The following is a 24,274-nucleotide window of genomic DNA, read 5'->3' on the forward strand; positions in this document are numbered from 1 at the left end:
CTGTCCGGCGGGCTCACTCAGCCGGCAGGGTGGCAGTCTTTACTCTCATTTAGCATTCTTTTTTTGGCCTGCCTGGCTGGATTCAGCTCCAGACTGTTCGCTGTGATCCGGTTCGAGAGCATCATCCACGAGTTTGATCCATGGTAAGCTAGCTAACATTTATCAGACTGAGAGCCCGGAAACACTTTCTTATAGTGGAGGAAGTGTAGAGGTCTTTTATTCAAAACTAATATAAAACATTTTAATTTCAATACATTGTTTGAAGCCAGCAAATGTTTAAAAGAAAGCTTTAACTACTTCTGATAGCCCCTCAGTTACTCATCTCTTATAATGACTGAAGGCTGGATTTGTCTCTGATGATATGAGGACAAACTTTGAATATGAGCTCAGCTTCCTGATGTATATTGTCTCAAGGACCTAGACATTTAAAAGAGATGATGTTGAGTGGCACTCAGCTGGTTTGACCACTCTAACATTATGTAGATTGTGCTTTCTCATAACAATATGAGGAGGAGGCTTCAGCTGCAGGTGCAACTTTGTTTGGATTGGAGGAAAACGTGTGGGGGGATAACTGGGAGGGAGACCTGCGTGATTTCTCTGTGCTCTGCGTGTAGTTTAGTTAATTGAAAATCTAATTCGGACAGAGCCGCTGAAGTTGGAAAATGGTGTCTTCTATGGGGGGATTGTCTCCTCAGCGGAGGTCGATATGATTGATTAAGCTTGTGCTGCTGCTGCTGGGTTTGTTTCTGTCTTATACTTTAACATAACTTGCTGATTTTCTTTACAAGTTAGAAGTTGGGAGGAAAAACCTACCAGCTTTTCCCACGCAAATTTACAGCCGGTGCTCATCACATCAGCAGCCTGCTTTAACCCGGAAGCCAGTTGATCCGCTGATCACAATGCAGGATTATTCCGCCTTGTAACAGTGTCACATGGGGCCCCACAAGTGTCTGCCCGCCTGCCTGCTTGAAATGCACATGCACAGTCATCCCCCTCGCTGCTCTCATGCACTCTCTCTCCGTGGAGACAGCACGACTGATGCATTCATTTATTAATTTTCAAGGACAGGTGCTCCATCTTGTTCAGGGTGACACTGGCCTCTTCAATTATGTTGATAACTTGATTGCATTTTATAGCCTACATGGGCCAAGGCTTATGGCTTTGGGTCCCACACGGTTCAGAAGAGCTTGGTCCTGCCAGGAGACTGGAATCTGACCTTAGCACCAATAATGAGCAGCGAGTCCCCTCATGTCACACACTCATTAGACCCCACAATTTTCTGTAATTTTCTTTTTTTACAGCTTTGATATATCCAATTTTAAGTGCCCTGGGTGGTCACACAGCCGGCATATAGCTGCATTTCACAGTGGAAGTGGGAGCAGTTCTCTGTCAGTCGATGCAATCAAGCTGCATCAGTTTCCACAGTAGTTAAAACTGCACAGTTCTTTGGCCCCATGTTACAGAAAAGAGAGCAAAGGCGCCCTCTTTGATTTTCCAAAGTTGAAAAGCCCTTGTAGCTATGTGAAGTCTACATCTGTTGTTCTCAGAAATGTTCTCTTCAACTCAGAAAACAAAACAATACTTGGATGAAAGTTAATATTGCAGGCTTCTATGAGCAAAATGGTGCATCACTCAAAGTGATGAGTTTATATGGTTTTAAAACGGCAAACACTCATCATTTAATATCACAGATTTACATCAGAAATGTATCTCAAATATATCTTGCAACCTCCTCCTCCATCTGCACATGTCTTCTTGACCTCTTGTGTCACCCTGATCAGCTCACTGAGAACTATTACCCAACATTTATTCAATTGTTAACACACTCGGGAATTCTGAATGTATAGCAGCCATAACACTGTAGAGTTTTTGTATAGATTAACACATAAACGTGACCCCAGTGAGTACTATGCCAAGAATACTAAATGGAAAATGATTCAACGATTTATTCTACTATCTTGTCTTGACTGATAGAAATGAAAACCACCTGTGTATCACTCTTAAAGGCAGGTTTTTTATTCATTATGCTGCATTAGATTTAATCATTTCTCACCTTTTCTAGTACTGAGAAGAGAGAGCGTTCCTTTAACAACAGCAGGCATATGGGATACTGATTGAAAGTGACCATCCCCCCCAGACACACATGATTAGTGCCATTTTCTTCTGAATGCTTGGATGCTGCTATTGATTTGTTCCTCAGCGTAGAGCTTCAAATTATCTGCAGCTAACCATTACATTAAACAAGCCGGCAATTTGAAGAATCAAGATTGGATTTACAAGCTCGGAAATGTCAGGCCTATTCTGCAATATGCAAGCAGCACTGCAAGCTGAAATGATTTTGTAAGCGAGCCCCTGATATTACCCGCCTGTTATCTGTCTCTGCTCATTTTGCTTTCCTAATATTTGTTGATTATTTTTAGAGCGGCATTCAAGTGAGTTTTTTTTTTTCCTCTCTTCCATTTTCCCAATTCAGGAACATAATTAGTTTCTAAACTTGTGACCTGACTTAAAAATGAATTTCACATCTTTAGCCGACTCCAGATTATCCACAGTTTTAATTGGTATGATTCAGTGGGTGCTTTCTGTTAAGAATGTTGTCATAATTGCCTTGTAAACTTCACCCTTTGTGGGGGAAAGTTATTGACCCTACTGGTCCAATTTTATCCCCTTCTTTTGAGCCACCAGTACACGCCAAGATGCTTCTAGTGCTGCTCAGAAGAGAACGATTTGTTCCTGCTCCTTAGGTTTGTACAAATGTTCTGTCCACTTTTTTGAGTTAGTGGACGGGAAATGTATGTCGACTGAAAGCTGAATGCTGAGGCACATACATGTGTGAGTTGAGCTTTCCCTGGAAGCAGTCCAGTATTTTCCACCTTGGTCATGTCAGGATTTGAAGCCAGAGGTGTCTCTGTCAGGCAAATAATGAGCAGGATACTCGGCTATGGCAGCACAGACAGACACTCTCTCTCCCGCACTGAAACTCGTACTGTCTCTTCCACTGGTCGACATCACAACCGCTGCTGCTTCGCATGGCTGGAGCTTTGTTCAAGGTCTAGGTGGATACTCATTGTTTCACATGGGATGTCAGGGGTTTTCTTTCCCATTAAAGTAGAGTGTTTGGACTTATGTTGTGCTGAAATCATTCAATTTTCAGATCAGTTTCTTCTGCTCTTCTTGATTGTGAAGGTGTACTGATCTGAATTTATTCTCCTAGCAACCTGACTAGCAACCATCTGGCCGTCATGTCATCCAAACCCTTTTCCCCCACTGCCCCGCTTCATCTTTCCTATAACAAGAGGCAAAAGGACAAAAAAAATAACCTTAATCTAATAAAAAAAAATCTAACATACAAGTCACACATTTATATTTATATTTTTATATATATATATATATATATATATATATATTGTTAGCACTGGCTCTTCCTCTGATTGTAAAACATTTCCAGCTATCAAATTTAAACTTTCAAGACACATGATTTAATTCCTAGCTAAAAAGTAGAAAGCTTCTTAGAACTAGTAATGGTACGAACAAGATGGGGATCTTTACTGCAGTGCATGAGCATTATCTTGAAAAAAGACAGGAAAAAACCAAGGCACCCACATTTAGAAGAAAAATTCTAATTCCTTTATTAGATGGGCAAGTACTATAAGCGGAACATGAGGAAAACTGTATCTTTGACTTGTTCTTTGTACAGGAAGTTACTCCTAATAATAAAGGCATTTAAACCAAGTGCCTCTGCATTTTTCTGTCCCTTTTCAAGCTAAAATAGTTTCCTTTCTGCACAATGATTGTACCAATGCATGCCATATGCAACATCCCATATTTTCTGAGGTATGTTAAAAGGTTGTGTTGGGGTTGAGATAGTAAGAGACAGTTGTTCTGTAGTATTTGTGCCATCTGCTGCTGTAGTGTTTGTTTGCCATCTGCGTGCAGACTCAACAGCGTTGCCAGGTTAAAAGAAGATTGTTAGGCCGAGAGCCATTGGAGAAGTGCCTAACATGCTCTAAAACTATCAGAACACATCAGCTTATTTCGCCTCTTTCTTTCAGCCGATCCTGCTTGGTGCTATATTTCAACCTGCTCCTTGTCGTGTAGCCAGGAGAGAGATACAGCAGAGGTCAGATTCAAACCCACGACCGCTGTGACGAGGTCTATAGCCTCTGTACACGCATGCAGTATAACCCTGAGGCTACCGGCGCCCCCATCAAACATCCTTATTTGGGAGGGAAACCAAAAAAAAAACTGTCTGCTCTTACACTACTACAGAGCCAAAGTGATTAAGTATAAAGAGTTTGTTAGGAGCAGGTGACATCACTGCATGGAAGACACAAAGAAAACATCCAACTGCATTTCGATTGTTCATCCCAGAAATAGAGCAGTGTGATTAAACGCATGACGTGTCAGTAGTTCCTGCAGATGCCTTGTTCAACCCTCCACTATCTCAAACAACACTTTGAGAGCAGTTAACACCTCACAAAGATTTCCTGACCCTCCTTTGATAATATAGTCTCTGCTGCAGAAAGTGCTGTGAAAAAGGAAATCTCCCCACAAGTGTTGTTACCACCTCGGCTTTTTTGTGAAGCCAGCAGAAATTAGTGCAGGTAGAAGCTTCAGTGTGTGTGTGTGTGTGTTCTCTTCTCCTCCTCCTCTTTCTCTCTCTTTTCCACACGCAGAAAACATGTCTGTCTTAAAGTAGATAAGGCCATCCCAGGAGCGCCTGCTGGCACAGTATTGTGGTAAAATGGATGGATTATTCATGATTGATCTTCCTACCAGACTTTTGGCTGCATCTGTGATCCTGGCCTAAAACCCCCGACCAACTGTCCAATCGCTTATGAAATATTCAGCAATGAGACTTTTTCCTTTCACCTGCGGCAGGAAAAGTCTTACTTGGTGCCCATCCTTTGTCATAATAGCCTGGTTTCCAAGGCTTACATTATTCCATTGGTTGATAGATTAGGAGTTACCACAGCAACATATTAGTCACTTCACATCATACCTCAGTGCCAAAGGTAATGACTGTTCTGGCTGAGGCTCTTTTGTCTCCGCTCTAGCGTTTCAGAAGTCCACAACACATACAGGAGAAAGCTAACACACTCAGTTTTTATTCTCCCTTGTAGAACTCTGTTTTATTTACTGCTCAGTCAGGAGACCTTATGTCAAGCCCCTGATGATTAAGTACTATTCCCCGAGGCCGGGCCTCCCAGAGGAGTAGCGTCAGGAGAAGGGGGTTTGTGAGGTACGCTGCTTGGGTGCATTTGTAAGACGGAGAGCGACAGATCTGTTTCAGGGCACCTGGGGCTTGTGAAGATGAGCCAAGACCGCAAGGAACATCAGGTCTAGGACACCTAGACCTGATGATTACTTCTGTGGCAAGCGCAATGATGCATATATTTCATACCAGATTAGGCTTCCTCTTTTGCTTGGTGTTCTACTGTACATAGGACTGTATAACGTACGTCTGTGTCAGATTACTTCTTAGTTGAATCACCCTCCCTCTGTCGTCATATCCTCTTCTCTGAGGTTATGCTGTTGGCTGTAGGAAAGAAAAAAAGTGCATTAAGCTGTTTTTTTTTTAGCCGTTAGCGAAGGGCAACACGCAGTGTAAGTTAAAAAGCTTTTCTTACCTCATTCACACTGAATACAGGAAGCTGATGCCCCAGTTTAGAACCCGCAATTTGCACATCAGCCAAATTGGCCGGGCATTTCTGACATTGTTTGCAAGATTGCTACCTAACAAGAGGTGCTTGTCAGCAGCCTGGAGGCCGCAAGAGTCACAGATGCCTTGATAGAGGATAATGGCACTGAGAGGTAGCCCAATTTGTTAGCATGATGAATTGGCTGTGCTGCGCATCAGACCAATATTTGTCTTTGTGTATTCAGTCTATGAGCTGCACAACACGATTTAAGTGTTCTTTAATTTAACATCTGATTGCATGCGGGTGGGAAAGGTCCAACATAACCTGCTGCACACAGTACAATGTAGCAATGGCAATTATTCATAGCAAATTACCTTGAGCTGGTCCTCCACCCCACCTCTTTGAACCGCAGTCTCCTTGCTCATTTTGGCAGGCACTCGCTAATGAGATTTTAAGAGCATTGTCCTCTGACAGATTGAGCACTGTGTGTTCCAACTCCTTGCTCTTTATTGGAGGTAAGGACTGTGAATGTGTCTTACTATAACTTTAAGACATGGCAGCAATGCAGTGTAACACAAGCAACTGCTTACAACCAAGTCTGGTGCTTATAGAGCAACATTCAGGATGCAGATTCAGGGCTAAATCTTTTTTTTTTAGATTTACAGTAATCTAAATACTTGGGCACTCACTCACCGCTAATTCTATACTTTTACCTGAAAAAAATGTCGGACACGGACCTCCCAGTGGTCAGCTATATTCTGAGGCGGGCCCGCTTATCAGTACTGTGTTTGTAGGACGTCTTCAAATCCCAGTTCTGAATAAAATGACAACTGATAGTAACATATGACTCCCTGAACAGAGCTGCACATGAGTATGGAGTACGTACATCATACCCATCCCTAACATCTACTGTACTATTGTGTAAAATTCAGAACCTCCAAATATTTTAAATTATACCACAGATCCCCATGTTGTAATGCTAAAAATCTGGTAAGAAATAATAATCAGTGTGGTTTAAATGGTATGAGATACCCAGTCAATACATTACACAAAGTTGTTAAAATGCAAACATGGAAGACAGGTCCCTTTATTTAAAGAATTCCTTTGGGGTGCGCCGGTAGCAGCTATGTCGCACGTCCCATGTACAGAGGCTATCTATAGCCACAGCGGCTGTGGGTTCAAATCCGACCTTGGCCCTTTGCTGCACGTCATCCCCTACTCTCTCCTCCCATCATTCCCTCTCTCTTCAGCTGTCCTATCCAATTAAGTCAAAAATGGCCAAAAATATCTTTAAAAAAAAGAAGACAGAAAAAGAACTACTTTGGTTATGTGGTCACATTTGAGTTTTTTTCCCCCAATTTTTTTCACTTTACATGTTGTGACAGTTTTGTTGTTAGTTCGAAGGACATCTTGCAGTAATCAGTGAAACACTTGTAGTGTGGGTAGACTCCTCCCAGCTGCTGATAGCTGAAGAGAAACACCGTTATTATTGCTGGCACAGGAATGAGCCACTGCATTGAGACTGTTGTTATTCATGCAGTAAGTGTTAGTGGCTTTGAAAATGTTACCTCAACTGTTGCAATGAAGCCCATGAAAGGTGTTGTTGCGGAGACAGATAAGAGCTGCTCTAATCAGGGGATTATGCCACTAAGTTTACGTTGATAAAGTATTTATAAGATAGAATTTCAAAGTGTGCGTTTGCAATGACATTTCAGAAAGTAAGTAAAATAAGCTGTGATAAATGTCCAACTAGCACTGTGTTTATTACTGTGTTTTGTGTGGAACTGATCTTGGACTGTGCCTGGAAACAGACATGTTTAGCGGAACTAACTTCATCCCCTGTGTCCTCATCTAAAGAAAATGCTACAGAAAACACTGGACAAACTTCTCGCACACACACACACTCAATCAGTGAGTCATGCAGAGTGGAAATGCGTGGTTGATGCTGCTTTTGTGAAGCTGTTTGTTCTGCGTTGTCATGTGCGTTTTGATGTGATTGTTGTTGCATGACCAGCCAGCCTGCAGAACTCATCTGCCCGGGGAAAAACAGAAGGAAAGACGTGTCTGCCTAACAAATGCAAGGTCTTAATTGACGGAGATGCTTCGGAATGCGAGCGTCTTCTCTTGTGTATTTCCTTAAAGTGTTCACTGCATCAGTAATAGAGAAATATGTCCGGTCAGCAGTCAGTCTTCATGCTTTGAGTTTCAGCACAGACATGGCTTCATTCTTCCATATCAGTGAACTAAGATGTATTGTGTGGAGTTCACAGCGTGCAGTCTTAGATTTGGGGTTGCAGAGTCAGGATTGCATGTGTTTTTAAAGGCCGAAAGCTGCAGTGAAAGACAACCACAGGTGTAGACGATGCATCTGCAGACTCAACCCTAAGTAGGGCTTATACCGAGGGGACACACCAGGAGATGTATCTGCTTGTTTGTCAGTCTTACTGTAGATCATTTCTAGTCAGACAATTCTTGAATGTTGGCTAAGCCTCTGCGTTTTCCTTTTCTACTTCATGTTGTGCTCTGAAGTGGTCCTTGATGCCCTCTGGATGGGGTGAAAGAAAATCTGAAAGCATAGAGAATCGGTGCTTATCATACATCCCTGTTCTCTTACTGACAGGAGTCAGCAGGCAGCTCTGCGGGCCTGCACACCTTCATACAGAGAGGAACAGAGAGAAGCAGTGAGAGAAACAGTGGTATGATGGTAGGAGGTGGAGAGGGAGAGAAGAAATGAATGCCTGCCAGACATCCAATCTGAGGGAGGTTTTGGTGGTGGAGCCAAAGAGATTTCATTGTTCCAAACGCCGCTTAATGCATTTGTTTGTATGGGCATGTACTTGTGTAATGTCTTTCCTTTGTGTTTATATGCAAGGAGGATAGGGTTGATAAATTATTTTGTAGGCTTCAGGTTAAATTGAATGTCTTCTGTAGCTGATAGACTTCTTACAGCAGAGCCGATTTAATAACATCAGCTGCTTAAAGCATCTCCAAAGCATTACTCAATAGTCAAAATAGCTCACATCAGCTTATTCTTGAGTGTTTCTTTTTCTCCTTTTAGTATAATCCCTCCCCTGGAATTCACTGTTTAGCATCAGCAGCAACTCCAGGTAGATTGCAAAGAGCTGGCTTAATGAAATAAATCCCAAAATAGAGGTTATTTTGAAGGTCAGGTGGTAGTAGGCAAGCCCTGGTGCTTAGTGTAATAATTAAGTTCTTTGGGTATTCCGCCCAGTGAGCTGGTTACCTGTTACATTAATTTACAACTATAAGTTTCACATTAAGTATACCCATAATGCATTGCATACTGCTCAGAGTCCTGGTTAGATGATTTGCAATTTCTCATGCTGGCACCCCATAAATAAATGCCTTCAGCTTTTTGTCATTCAGATTCTGTTGTCGTCTTCATTGGAAACCTAATATCCCTTATCCTTGTTTTACTATAAAATGAAGTAAGCCTCTTGTGTACTTCTATATCTCATGTGTAGAAATCTTTTAGTTCCTCTCTTTGGAAATGATTCCAATCTTAAATAGTCAGTCTTATCTCTATGCTAACTAGTGAAACCAGTGTCTGCTGGTGCATTTTCCAAAGTTTGTGCAACAGCCACAGTAAATAATTTTAAGTATCCCTGCTAAAATTATCAGTACTCTGTGAGGTGACTGTCATCCCTTCAGTTTTACATGCTGTCCCTTGGATTACATGCTTTTTATGATAACTTGGGTTCTCTCCTACAATTACTCCTGTAAGTTACTATAATACAAATGGTTTGACTGGTAAATGAATAGATTTAAACAACAATGAGCAATGTTTTTCAGTGAGAGATTTCTAACATAAGGTTTATTGCTTAGATTTGTAGACTCCTTAAATTTTGGTGGTGCACTGTCTCTTGCAAGTTAGTCCTTGTGGGCCAATTCAGTGGCTTCCCAGTTCCCATAGCTCTTAAATAGTTAGGATGATCAAACAAAGATATTACGTTTATAATTGTAACCATTTTACTGGGACTCAGTGGCTTTTTAAGAGGAGTTAAGATGTTTGAGGCTACAACAGACTATTATTTTCATTTTTATAACTCTGCTGTTTATGCTGTCTATTAATTGTTTGGTGATAAAATTGGTGTATAATGTCCAACACAATTAAAAAACAGGAATCAAATGATAAAGTCTTTGGTTATAGTGCAGTCCAAGTGCCTTTTTGCATGAGATTTCAACTGAAATAACTTGATTATTTACTCTGCTATGACAGAAAGTGATGAGAAAAACTGAGCTGCCATTTAATTCTTGAGTTAATTTGATTGTTTCTATTCAAACATCCTGTTGATTTCCTTGGTTTGCTAAGTGTTTTATTGTTTTGTTTTGAAGTAACTATTAGCAAGTATTGAATTACTCAGCCTATTGTATATCTGTCGACTGACATGTCTATCTCCATTATGGCAGCACTTGGTCTCTTGTTTTTCTGGTGCAGATGTGTCCATTGTTCAGCTGTTGTGTTGTTGTTCATTTTCATGGCCCATTGAGAGGAGATGACTTTATTGTCACAGCACAGCCACTGGCAAGCCCACCTGGTGTGACATTATGCAGCATTATGGTCTGAGGCCATGGCTTTGTTTCAGGCCGGCAGTACAGCTGACTGTGTGCTCTGCCTCCCTGCCCAGGGAGGCTTTTGTTTAGAGTCGGGCACAGGCACATGGAGGACTAGTGGAGGGGAGGCGTGGGTGGAGGAGAGCTCAGGGCAGAGAGTGAGGAATGACAGATGGACGGAGGAAGTGGTGTCAACCAGGACAGAATGGCAGCTGGAATAGGTTGTCAATCTGTGACTGGCTGAGAAAGACGAGCCTGTCAGGCTGCTGTCATATCATCATGCTTATCAAATAGGGCATCTGGCAGCAGGTAGTCTGAGCGAGCCACACCAGCTGTGAACCAAGGCGGAGCACAGTGTCTAGGTTACACTTACTGTGCAGTGCCATACCAGATGTTAAGATTGATGGCTATCATACAGGGAGTGTACATCTTTGTATGTAGAGTAAGGATGCATTGCTGGCAAATCTTCCCACCAGTAAAAACTTACTACACAACCAGTAATATGGATTACACTGGACAAAGCTTTTAGCCACTGAAACTCAAAAACTGGAACAACTTTCCTTTTGACTTACACTCATCATATGACAAGCGAAATCTGAATATTGGGTATATGCTGCTTCTATACAGAGCAGACTCTTTCAGAAGTTAGTTTTGTCCATCCAAATATTTAACTTCCATTGAAATATCAACATAATATTGAGTTGTAGTCTATTATAAAACAAATGTTGGACCTAATAAGGTCTTAATATTTTGAGTAGGGATTGCTCAACTAAAAGAGCTTTTCTGTTTTTATTCATCTATGGCAGATTTGGCAAAGCTCCCTTTTGTTTACTACATCTATTTAATGAATTACTTCTTTGCTGCTGATTTCTAAACCACATATAAGCTGAAGATCTTTGCATGGCAAATGTGAAATTTCTGCTTGATACCAACATGGAGTGAAATCAATATCTTAATGAATCACCTGCAACAAATGAATCCAAAAGGTTAAAAGCCCTTAAAAATCCATTGAAGAAGTTTAATCCAGTTTAAACCATTTCCACCCCTCCCGTTCTTGCACGATAAACTTTTTTGGATACATTTTAAAGTAGACAATAATATCTAACATTTGGATTTTGACAATGGGTTTGTTTACTGACCCATAAAGAGAGCCCACACAGTAAACTCTGGGATACTGCGTTTGCTTTTATTTCAGCCTGAACCTGTAGGTCAGTGTCATTATTTGAACAGCTGGCTCCCACTATCATGTCCACCCTGGCCAGGGTGACAGAAGGCCCAATGTAATGTGAGTCTTCTCTGAGAACATTTTTTCCCTCATGGAAAATGTGGGCATTGTTGGCATGCGGCTAACCTGCTGCTATAAAAAGTCTAAGGAGCGAATTGAGACTATCATGAGTCATTGTGGCTTCCAGGCAACCTACAACAGGCATCATTGCACTTTCACGCCATTAGATAAACAGCTCCAGCCTAAAGACATCTTTGATTTTGAAAAAGCAGTGCTTTCAAATTCCGCTGAAAGATTATAGGCTTATCACGGATTCCCTCTGAACCCTATTTGACGGCTTGATAAAGAAACTGCTCTTTACAAATGGTAGTATGAAAACAGGGGAAAAGGACCTCCTCATCAGAGTCAGGGTTTAGCAAACACAGGCAATGCTTCCTCTCTATCTGTGTGCAAACAATATGTTCTGTTGCGTCAATAGTCACCTGAAATGCCTTGTTTAAATGTCAGGTAAAAAAACTGCCCTCATAACAACTTGACTTAATAACTTGGTGGGTAATACATCGTACCGGTTTATTTTTCCAATATAACAAATCTTAAATGTTGTCAACATTATTAATTTTTTTTTTAGTTTGGACTCATTTTCTTCTGACGCAACAATCAGCTAAACACCTGTTTGTTAAAATTGTTGTACCCTGACATGTGCAGTGCTAGGGTGTAAAAAAATACATTCAAAGAACCACTTTATGCCACAGTGAACTTTAACATTAGAAGCTGCATTTTTTTGTATAGCCATGGCTTCAATTTCCACAAGACAAGGTTCATATATTTTGTTTTTCTCATTCCAGTTGCAGTCTCATCTTGCAGCATTTAAGTCTGCAGAGACTCAACTCTGCCTACTCACTTTGCCTTTCATGCTGCTTCTTCTTGATTTAGCCAAGTCTTCAGAACAGATTTGCTGGAATTAATAAATGAAATGATCCCTCCACCCCAACCCCAAGCCAACTGTTCAATTGAATGTGTCCTTGAGACATGTAGAACAGCTCTTCCTTCCATATACTAATCATTGTCCCAAATGCCATGGTCCCTCTTGTCTGCTGTGGTCCTTCAGCGTTTCCCAAGCCCTGGATGGACTTACTCACTTTGATTTGGAGTCGTAGGCTGCGTACACACTGAAAGCCATATTGCTCAATTCTCTGATCTGATTTTTTGTTTTGCTTTTGACATTGCTTTTTAAATGTGGCCTGGATCAGACTCCAGTGTGAATCCACATATGAAAGTGGCCAGATCAGATTATATGTGACTTGTGCTGTACGCACTGCAATAAAGAAAATCTGAGATGGGTCAAACAGGAGCTAAAATGTCAGATTCAGGTCACTTTTGGCTGCAGTGTGATTCCAGCCTCAGTCTTTGCCTTCTGCTGCCTAGAGACCTCCTGTGTCATTTTTTGAAATCTTGGTTTCACTGTTTTTGTGAAGCTTTCCTTGTTGGTGGAGATGAAAGCCAACTAGTCTTGTAGTTTTGAGTCACAGCAGCAGTTTGGCAGCCTAATTGAATGCTCCTCTCTGAGTCAGACTCCATATGGATGCTATGGTGATGCCAACAAATCCTTCACATGCCTCTTGTTTTTTTCTGGTTTTAGCAGGAGAAACACAGTGAACATTTAGAGTCTTTGTCGGCTATATATCATCCAAAACAGACCAGTAAAGCAGATATGCATAAAGATTTATTCATATTCCATTTGGTGCCTGCATACATGTATAAGGAAATACATTTATCACCATGGCATCGATATTGTGCTGCCATGCAGAAAGTCAAATTTGGACATGGCGCTGCATCTTAACACAACAAGCATCATGCTTTCTTCCCCAAATTTTCAATTAATCAAGCACAAATGTGGGTGACCTCCGAAGATACCATCCAGGAACAAAAGTGACTAACTCTCTGAATGCATATGCTTAAAATGAAGCTGAAGATCAGTTCCCATAAGGTTGTAAAGGGTTAGTGGATTCATGAAAGTGGTCTGCATTAACAATTGGAGCAATCAAGATGTTTCTGTAATGCTCATGTCTACCTTGGCTGCAGACTAATTAGATTTTTTTTTTTTTTATGTCCTTTATTAATCCCTGAGGGAAGTTTGGCTAAGACTAAGCAAAAACCAATACCAGCAGCTATTTCATTTAAAAAAATTATAATCCTGAAGCATCAGGTATGAGAAGTAATTTTTTAGTGTCCTCTTTCAGAGTGCATATCTTAAAACGTAAGTTCTGGCTCCTTGGAAATTCCCCAATGTCCATAAAAAATATAGCCGTACGTAACTGCTTGGATCAGTCACAACCCTTGACTTACTCTTCAGTCTGCTCGGAGTTGAATGAATTCTTAATGCAAATGTTTTTGTTAAAGATCTTCAATAGGTGTGTCACTTATAGTGGTAATCACATTTTTAACCCGCTCTTTTTGTGTCGAGTGCTGCCGTGCTGCTTTCTGTGTGACACTAAAATCAAAGAGTGTGAAGTCAATTTGAGCCTGTGATGGTTAGCCGTCTCTCCCACATCTTTTCATCTCAACCTGTGACCTTCAAAAGCATGTCTCCTTTAAAGCAGGTGCACCCTAGTTAGGGAGATCAAGGGGGATATTTCCGACACTTACTGAATGAATCTGGCTCTGATGATGGCACCTCTCCATTAAAAATGCTTCCAAAGCTTCATTGGAATATATGAAGGAGATCATTAGGCACTTGATATGATTTCACTTAGGAGAGATAAGTGACCTCAGACATCGACATTTCCCATGCAATATAGCTCCAGCAATTTGGCAATTACCACAGTCATTAGAATTTCATTTACCATGACTGCTTATCTTGACCTTGAAAGATACTTTCTCTATTCAAGAGACCGAGGTACTCTTCTCTCCATCACTCACTCAGTTATTTGCTAACTTCCTTTATTTCTAATATTTCTTTGCTCTCTTCCCATGAGCTTGTCTTTGTTACTTAGCAAGCAAGCCGTGTTCAAGCCGTCTCAAACTGTGATCCAACTCCCATCTGCTTCTCCAAGCTACCACAACAACAAGGCATGATGAACTTGTGGAGGCCTTGAAAAGCCCTGTCACAAGTCATTTTAAAAGTCATTTACCTGGACCCCATACACCATGATTAATGATATTGCCTTAAACAGTTGTGAATTGCTACAAGAACAGCATTGTTAAGGTGCAAGAGTATTTTCTGACATTGGTTGAATGCTAACCTCACTCGGTTTGTCACTGTGCCAGTTAAGTTGTTATGGAATATTATTATTCCATAAGGCTCTTACTGCTACCATCTGGTGCATCATGTGATGTCAATCCCTGTGGGCTTCATCTGTTTTTCTCTTTAGGTGGGGGTTTACACTTTATAGATTTCTGGAGTCCTGAGAGACATTGAAATATTTTGAAATCTGGAATTTGTGAGAAATAATGTGTCCTGTTTATGATTATCGCTGTGGATACTTTATACTAAACTTCATTTTTTAGACCTTTAATGAAGCCAAATAAGTAGATAGGCGAAAAAAAAAGGTTAGCTATTTTTAATATTGTCATTTTTAAAGGCTTTATGTGTAAATTTACCTGAAATGAGCGTGATTTAGAAACACAGTTAAGCAGTGAGTACAGTATGTTATTCTTCTTTTCTCTAGTCCCTCAATTAAACAACTTTTATACGCGAGGGGAGGAGTCAGCCGGCTGTCCCGGCAATGTAAACAAACTGAAGATAGGACTCTGAAAACATCACAGACAGTGGGACTCGGGTGTTACACCCATTGTAGACAGTCATGACTCACAGAGTTATTTTCAGAGGATATACTTGATTTCTATTATATTTAAGTGTGAAAAATCACATATAAAGACTTTAATAAAATGTGCCAGACACAACATTTTTGAGCCTCAATTGTAAATGATTTTTGCTTCTTTTTCATTTTCATATGACTGTAAACTAATTGCTACCAAAACAATAAACAAGAGATAATGAGGTATTGACTGCGCAGAGAACAAATAAATTCCTTTTGAGATGTGGAGATCATTATAAACATTTTCACCATTTTCTGATATTTCATAGACAAAACCGTTGTTTGACTTGCCAACAAAGTAACGGGCAAATTAGAGAAAAAGAAAAGGCTTATCTTTTCTGACCTTTATAGTAAGCCCTGCATCGGCGACAGTCAAAGATGAATTTCTTAATTTAACCACATCAAAATGTGTGCAATGGGTTGAGCTGAACCCCTCCAGGCGAAGTCCTTAATTTGTTAACGATGTTGTACAAATAGCAGACTGTGGTGGTGCTGCTATGCAAGGCTCCATTATGGTGAGGTCATGGTTTTGGCCCAGTAGGTGGCCATTAGCCAGATGCTCTTCCATTGAATGAATTCCTCAGAGGGACTGTTTAGGGATGGTTGGTTCAACCCGATTAACATTTTATTCAGGCTGGGACAAGTCAGGCTGCTCTAGTCCAGCTGAAGTGTTAATAAGTTCTTTTCATCCAGAATAAGAGTAAAAGAGCTTTTTCAGAGGAGCTGTCGCTGCATGTGGCTGAAGGTAGAGTGTATTACTTTGATTTCTGCAAATGTGAGAAATATATGGAGAAAAACTGCCGTACTCTCATCCTTTATATGACAATACATCTCTCTGTGCCTTCCAGGGGACACTCTGAAACTGGCACAAAGCATGTCTCCTAAAGGTGCTGCATGTAACAGCTTGTCCCATTTGCATTGCTGTCTGCATCAGCATCATTCACTTGTAGAGGGAAATCAGAAGGACGATTCCCCCTTCTGCATTTCTGGGCTGCGGTTCAATCAGGAGTCGGGCTGAGAGAGTCATCTGTTTCTTTCTCCTTCTCTGCCACCCCCTCTCTGCATCTCACGTACACACGTACACACGTACACACACACACGTACACACACACACACGTACACACACACACACACACACACACACACACACACACACACACACACACACACACACACACACACACACACACACACACACACACACACACACACACACACACACACACACACACACACACACACACACACACACGCGCACACACGACCTGCAGCCTGAGCTGGTGTAATGTCACTGTGACACTCCCAGCCAAGGTTGAGCCCTATTTGATAAGGCCTGGGAGACAAAAGCTGAATTTGGCTGCAAATGTACCGCAGTCCCATCTTTCAGGCTAGCTGTAAAAAGGGTGCTGGATCCGTCTCCCCCTCTGGCTGGGCTTTTGAGATTTGCCACCTAGACAAGAGCTCGAGAGAAAGCCCTCGCTCTCATTCACCACTCCAAAATCTATGGAGTGTGGATCCTTCATCCAGGATGAGCTCATTGTTGCTTTTCATGTATTCTCTCTGCCCGCAGCCCTGTCTTCTAGCTTAGATGCTATCACTGTAGCATTTCACACAGATACATTATCTGTGAGTGCTTTTGCTGCTTGATTCTTATCTTTGCTGAAGTTTTAAAGTGGGATTAGGGCAGCTTTATGTTTTCGTGGAGGGATGAGTGATTAGATTTCTGTGGCTGGGGAGTTTTTAGACACCATTGTCATAGCCTAACAGAGCTGACGGCCTTTTAGCACAGTTTTGCAGCCTAAATTGCGACATTGTCTACCATAATTTGTCATGCTTTTTGTAGTTTATTTTAGAGACATCTTGAGGCAATAAGGCAACTGCAGCAGCTTGAAATGAACACAAAGGGCACTTTAACAGTTAACTGATGCGAACAAGTTTGAAACCTGAAAATGAATCCACATGGCAGCAGCCAGTTTGTCTTTCAAGTGGGAGAATGTGGAACCAGTTTCAATTACCTTCACAGTTATGCTCATGCCATTACACCGAAATAGGTCACACAGCTGTTTGAGAGAACACAACAAGTTGAGAGGGGTATAAAATTGTGTTAACTCGGACTAAAGTTTGGACCTTTAAAGCTCGTTCTGCACTGTTTCAGAAACTTAATGAAACTCATCCCCGTGCCGAGATGCATTAGGAATGCCTTGACCTCACTGATAAAACAGAATCGCTAACAGCCACAGTTTTCTGCTTTTAGCCAAGAGCTATTCTTCATTCTCTGCATTGAAGCCCTAAAGCATGGAGGCCTCACCATGTCTTCAATGACATTTAATTGGAAGAATATCCAAAGGCTCATTGTCTTTTGTCTGCTGGCAATTACCACAGCAATTTTACGTACTTTTAATTATACAGGCCGAGTCACAGTTATGATGGAGTAGCTTTTCCCGTGTTTTACAAAGTTAAGAAGGCTTCCATGGTGATATCTGTATTCTGCATGGTTGCTCATTAGATTGCGTGGATCATTAAGGGCTGAGACATCAAACAAGGCTTCTTTTTGATTGCATGCACTGAGCTCATGTTGCCTGTGTTGTCTGTGCCTCTCCAGCATCGACAAAGGAGACCTGATCTGACATTGGATCTTTGAGGGAGCCCATGAATAATTTCTTGGATAATTTCAGATTTTTTGAGCAATTCCTCTTCTTTTTGAAAGAAATACGATGTGATTTGTTTTTTAATGCTAAAACCACATTAAAGGGTCTACAACTGTTTATTAGTCTACTTGAGTAACTCAGCCGAAAGCTTTTAATTGCTGAAAATGTTTACTCTGCGTTGCTCTCAGTTTTACTGAAGGGCAACAACTTTTGTAAGCAAGAGCGATGCACTCTGTCACACTAGTTCACTCAGGTTAAATAAAATCCAAATGAAAGTTAATGTGGGCTCTAAAACTTCCAAATGGCTTTGTATTCAGAAAGCGTTAGTGCAGTCTGTCAACAGAATGGTTTAGCCTTAACACCTCCCCTGTTCCTCCAAACAGAATTTAACACTGCATTGTTATAAGTGTCAGTGTCTGTTAGGAGTGCTGCTATTGAAGAAAATGGAGCACACAGTCAGTTTCTGACACTTTATATTTGCAGGTAAGTTTTGAAGCTGTACAAGATGCTACAGATGACTAAAAGCTTTGTATTTTCCTGAACAATCTTTTTTAAGCTGTTGGAGAGTTTTTTTTTGTGCAAGCTGGTTCATGAAGCCAGGATACAACACAATACATGGCCAAGCTTGTAGGGAAAAAAAAAACAACAAAGGCAGTGGGGCTGTAAAGCTAATGGTTCACTCTCAGTCTGTGGCTCCTTTGTGTTTGTCAGAGGTGGCTGTCAGTAAATGTCACTGTCATGCTTATTATAGAAGACTGCTGTTGTTACTTTTTGGAGAGGTGGCTTTAAGAAAACTTGTTTGAATTGGTTGTATAAACGTCATTGACAGTTGGATGGCAGAATAAACTAACTACAAACAGAGGAGATTAGTACTGATTAATAAATCAGTTTAGCAATGTGATGTGTGCATACTCGGTGTCATTCAGGTCACCTGAAGCATGTCATGCTGATTGTTTGATGCAAACCAATGCTACAAGTTTTCTCATTCCCACGACTCATGAGATTTGTGATCTGTTGCATCTCTACATATTGAGCAGTATAGCTGATATCATTTTTCATTCATAACTCCGGTGTCTGATCATGTTGAGAGTTCTTGATTCACAAATTTAGCCATCAGAATCTGGAAGGGGGAAAACTAACATCTGTACTCGGTTCATCACACTAGTGATGAATCATTAGTGTTCCAGGCAGATATTTGTCTGAAGACTTATGTTAATCAAGAACTCACTTTTTGATAGGGAAAACTTGAGCTTATCATTGAAGTGTATGCAGGTCTCAGAGGGCTGACGTGTTTGATTTTCAAAGAGCAAACTCTAATTCCCTTGAAATTTAACTGCAAATTAACCAGCTACTAGCTGCAAACAGCCCTTATTTTTCATAAATGTAAAATAAAGCTCACACGACAAGCTAGTGAGTTATTTCTACAGCTACAGACTTCATGTGTTTGAGCTCTCTGTGCAGTGGAGAAAGGATACGATTTGGGAATTTGTACCTCCAGAAAGACTCCCCTGTGGAAGAATGAAGCGTTGCTTTGTTGCCACTCTAGAAAAAGAGAGTTTAAAGATGTCAGAGAGAGAGAAGTGTGCATCTATTTTTTTCCCTCCATTATCTTCTAGCCAAAAAATCTGAAACAGCAGAGGCAGCCATGTGTTGGGAAATAATGATGAAGGGACCGCGGTGGTACAGAAGACAGTGTGTAATTACTCAGCACTGGCAGTAAATTTTGACCCCTCAGGATTTCTGAATCACAGTGGCAGGCCCATTCGTGCAGATATGGCAGCTTTGGGGCAGCAATAACTTGTGTTATGATGTTGGAGCTCTGTATTAACAACTGGAGAGTTTGCAGAGAGACATAGTGCAAAGTGCTCCGTATCTTCTTCCTGACTGGAGTGTTATTGAACGCCTTGCACTGATGTTTTAGCCAATGAGGCGTAAATGTCTTAACCCACTTTCTCTAATGTCTTTTAGTGATTTTACAGCTCTTGGCAAAGCCATTATGCTCAAGGAAAGAGCAATAATAACTTTTTGACCAAGGGAACCAATTGTATGTAGACTATGTAATTGTCCACAGCTGTGTTTTTAACATCCAGTTTGATGGTTTTCTCTCTCCCAGATCCCCGCTTTGCTGGAGCAAGTGGATGTTTGAAAAGGAAGAGGTGATGATTTTTAGGCTGTGGATGTCTGTGGGCAGCTGCCCTCAGTTAACCCTCACTGCAGGATTTTCAGCCTAGAGCTTCACAGTGGGGGATTTAGTATTGCTAGTGTGTAGCTCCAACATGTGCTGGTCTGTCTAAGCCTTAGAGCCTTTGAGTTGAGTTCCTCCACATCCATATCAAGGATACTTTGTGGGCTAACACTCTCACAGTTTTATAAATGTGTTATTGCCTTTGCCAGACTAGAAACTTAAGAGTAAAACTTGGCTGTTTTTTAATGATGATGAAGCATTCTGATGTGAGTTCCTCTGAGAATGCGTTCAATTGAGATCTCAGCATGTGATGATTAGGCCCGTAATTATTGCTGCTGTTTGTCCTCTGTGTTTGTGTTTGTGATATCCAATTGATTAGCCGCCCGTTATAACAGCAAAGCTCTTTGTGTGCCAGTAATTACTCCCTGTCTCTGGGATTCACTGCAACCTGCTGTGCCTGCCTGGCTCTCCCAGCGCCTTCCCCATTTTTTGGGCAATGGTAACAGTGGGTTTTGATAAAAGAGAAGCCTCTGTCCCAGTGGACTTCTTGGCTAAATGTGGAATTGGCATGCCTTTTATCCATTTCATTTGGTACAAGCTTTGCAATTTGAAATCCAGTGACTGCGCTTTTGGGAACGTCGTGTTTCTATCCCTCTCCTTACCTTTTTAAACTGACTCAATGTAAAAGTATTTACTTGCCTTTGCAACACTCTTGTTTCAAGGACGTACTACATATTACTTAATCCAGTGTTGTATAGCTTTGTTTATAGGCCCTGCAGCATATCAAAGAGTTCAGGGAGAAGTGTTTTTGACCTACAGCCAAGGACTGGCCTTGATGAAAATGTTATTAAAGAAAACTAAATTTGACAAGTTAACCTTCCTTTAACATTTATGTTAAATAATGCCCTGTATTGGCTTGTTTTCATTGGCTCATGTACATTTTTTCTTTACAAATAAATAGGAGACTGCAGCTGTAAACACTCTATCGCTATTAGCACATATGCACTCCTGAAAATATCTAGATCATTTCAGGAGTCTTTATATCAATGCTTTATGTAGTTCAATGGACTCACAATGTCAACAAAAGAGCGGAGAAAAACATACTGAAGAATCATAAACATAATGCTGCAGTTTCATCACGTACACAAAGATCGAAGAGGTCGTGTTCATACAGTCTATGCACCGTTCACTGGTCACAGGATATAAACGTCACCACCATCTCCCACTGTCTTGAGGGGAATTCTCAGGATAACATCCTGCTGCATTCTCACATAACCATACTCTAACTTTAGGCAGAAAAAATACAATGGGGCTGGCAAGGAAAACTGAATAATCTAGAGCCGTACTTTTTAAAACTCTGTGCCCCTCTAATCAAGGAACAAATTTCTTATAGTTTTAATCACCACTGGAGTTGTCCCTCAGGTTTGGAAGTCAGCACACATTGTCCCTCTGCATAAGGGCGGCAACAAAAACAAACTCAACAACTACCAGCCGATCTCCAAACTGTCCAGCCTCTCTAAAATCCTGGAGACATTAGTCAACAATCAACTAAAATCATTCCTTTCAAGAAATTCTGTATTAATTCCTCACCAGTCTGGGTTCAGAAAAAAACACAGCACCACATCAGCAATTACTTTTGTCATAAATAGTATTGTATCTGCTGTTGATCAAGGGAAATGCTGTGCTGCCCTCTTTGTTGATTTAACTAAAGCGTTTGACACTGTTGGTCACACCATACTCCTGCAGAGGCTACATGATGTTGGTTTTGACAACTCCTCATTTAAATGGTTCCAGAATTATCTGTCTAATAGATTGCAATGTGTTACTGTACAATCTGATCGCTCTGAATACTTACCACTATCAAAAGGGGTTCCACAAGGTTCTGTATTGGGTCCTGTGCTGTTCACGATCTATATTAATAATATTGCTTCTGTATTTACAAATTGTAAGGCCCATCTCTACGCTGACGACACAGTTTTGTATTGTTTTGCTGAGACTGCACATGTAGCAATGGAAACTTCAACTTGGAAAGAAGCACTTCACAAATTACAAAATGCACTCCTTGATTTAAAATTAGTACTGAATGCAGACAAAACTAAATACATGCTCTTTACACGAGCCAGAAATACCACAGACAATGACTTGCACATAACAACTCTGGAAGGTCACAATATTGAAAGAGTACCTCATTGTAAATATCTTGGCATCTGGTTGGATCAATCCCTTTCATTTAAATTTCACATTGATACATTATCCCATAAACTACGACAGAAAATTGGATACTTGTACAGAAACAAAGTGAACTTCCCCTTAGTGAGTAGAAAGCGAATAATTGAAGCCATCTTCCTATCTGTTCTGGACTACGGGGATGTCATTTATAGACATGCTTCTGCCTCCACCCTAAAATCATTAGACACAGTTTATCACTCCGCCCTCAGATTTATCACTGGTGACAAACATTCCACTCATCATTGCATCCTGTACAATAAAGTTGGTTGGCCTTCACTAACAGTTAGACGTGAACGGCATTGGCTGCTATTTATTTATAAATCACTTGCGGGTAATCTACCAGCATACATCACTTCTTTATTAATCTGGGTTGATAATCAGTATCAGACTCGATCAATTGACTGGCTAATGTTAACGGTTCCACATGTAAAAACGAACTTTGGGAAAACATCCTTCACCTATTGTGCTGCACACACCTGGAACACAATACAAAACACATTAAAACTCAATAAAATACCAATTTAAAAACTTGATCACAGCTCACTGTACTCATGAGTGTAAATGTTATTAACTGTAGTTACCTGCTTACTGCTTATTCTTCTGGTCTTATAATCTATGTATTTTGTCTTTGTTGTTTTTTGTCTTTTTTGTCTCTTATTCGTTTTAATTGTACTCTTGACGTCATTGTAAATGAGGGCTTGCCCTCAATGATTTCTCGAGAATAAATAAAGCTAAAATGACAAAAAATATGGTGGTTTGCATTTACACATGTAGCTCCTCCTGCAAATATCAGTTGTTTTTCAGGAGTTTCCTGCAAGTGTGAAAGCCCGATATGTCCAACGTCTTTCCTCCGCTGTGCTGAGACCAGTCCGTGTAAGAGCAGCGGCTGAGACCTGCAGGTGGCCTGTTGGCCAACATGCACCATAAATGACAGCAAAAGACACCGTGAGACTATTCATTTCTGAAAAGTGTTCAAGTCTCATGCTGTGTGGTTGTCATTTATGGCACATTGTGTTTTGCTGTGGATAGGGCCTGCAAGCAAAATGCAAGTAGGAATAATTACCTGAAGATTGTGAAAAAGATAAAAAAAATAAAAATAAAAAATACTCAAAAGCATACACTTCATTCAGGTATCTCAGGTGAAGGCTGAAAGCTAAAAATCAACTGCAACCAGCAGTCCACATTTCAGTTGGTTACTCTCATCTTTGTGCATGCTCTTAATCTCCAATGTGAGGAACCAAGCTTTTAATTTCCCATCTGGTGCCCATGTAGTGTTCAGAGACTGTCACAGAAACATCTGTTACAAATCAAGTCCACTCATCAGCTGTCAACCCAACATGTTCATCAGACAGGGTCTTTCAGAGCTTTCCTTTAGAGGAGTCTGATGCGGATTGAAAGCTTCATGCCTTGAGACTGTGGGATCTTGGCTCAGGATCCTGGATTTTACCCCAGAAATCTAAGTCCCTGTGAAATATTAAAGGGTTGTTGAGTATGTGCAAAATAAAATCCCACTAGTGCTCCAGTTCTATCGGTTTGTTAACAGCTGGTTTTACGTTTTTATTTTATAGATTTGGGCAACACTAGCATGGTATCATTTTCTTGGTGTTCAGACTCTGCGATATTTACACCCCTGTGACCTTTCCCCTTAATATGAACATTGCAGAGTCATAATGGGGGTTATCCTCCCCTTCTGTGCCGCCTTCAGAGGTTGTAACAGAGGCGTTACAGGGGCAAGACAGTATCAGGAGAGCCAGCGGGAGAGAACAGCGCGGTGTGTGCGCATGCCTTGATTGTGTGCTTATGTGGAGCAATAGGAATGTCTTTAGGCATAATGGAGCTTTGTTATGGCGCTATTGCGGAAAGTGTTGCACTCTGTTGAAAATATTGAAAATGAGCTAGAGCACAGTCGACTGCACTGTTCTGCTGGATCCTGCCTTTCTCCGAGGGGAAAA

At 40.9% G+C, this 24,274-nt stretch overlaps 1 protein-coding gene across 1 annotated transcript in view; it reads left to right on the top strand.

Moving 5' to 3' along the window:
• Nucleotides 1–6: 6 nt before the first annotated feature.
• LOC109988675 (dolichyl-diphosphooligosaccharide--protein glycosyltransferase subunit STT3B) overlaps nucleotides 7–24,274 on the top strand; it is a 95,949-nt gene continuing 71,681 nt past the window's right edge. The window contains exon 1 of the mRNA XM_020640232.3: nucleotides 7–143. The gene's annotated coding sequence lies outside the window, so the exon portion shown is untranslated. The remainder of the gene's footprint in view (nucleotides 144–24,274) is intronic.

The sequence above is a fragment of the Labrus bergylta genome, chromosome 19, assembly GCF_963930695.1.
Source record: "Labrus bergylta chromosome 19, fLabBer1.1, whole genome shotgun sequence".
NCBI classification, from domain to species: Eukaryota; Metazoa; Chordata; class Actinopteri; order Labriformes; family Labridae; genus Labrus; species Labrus bergylta.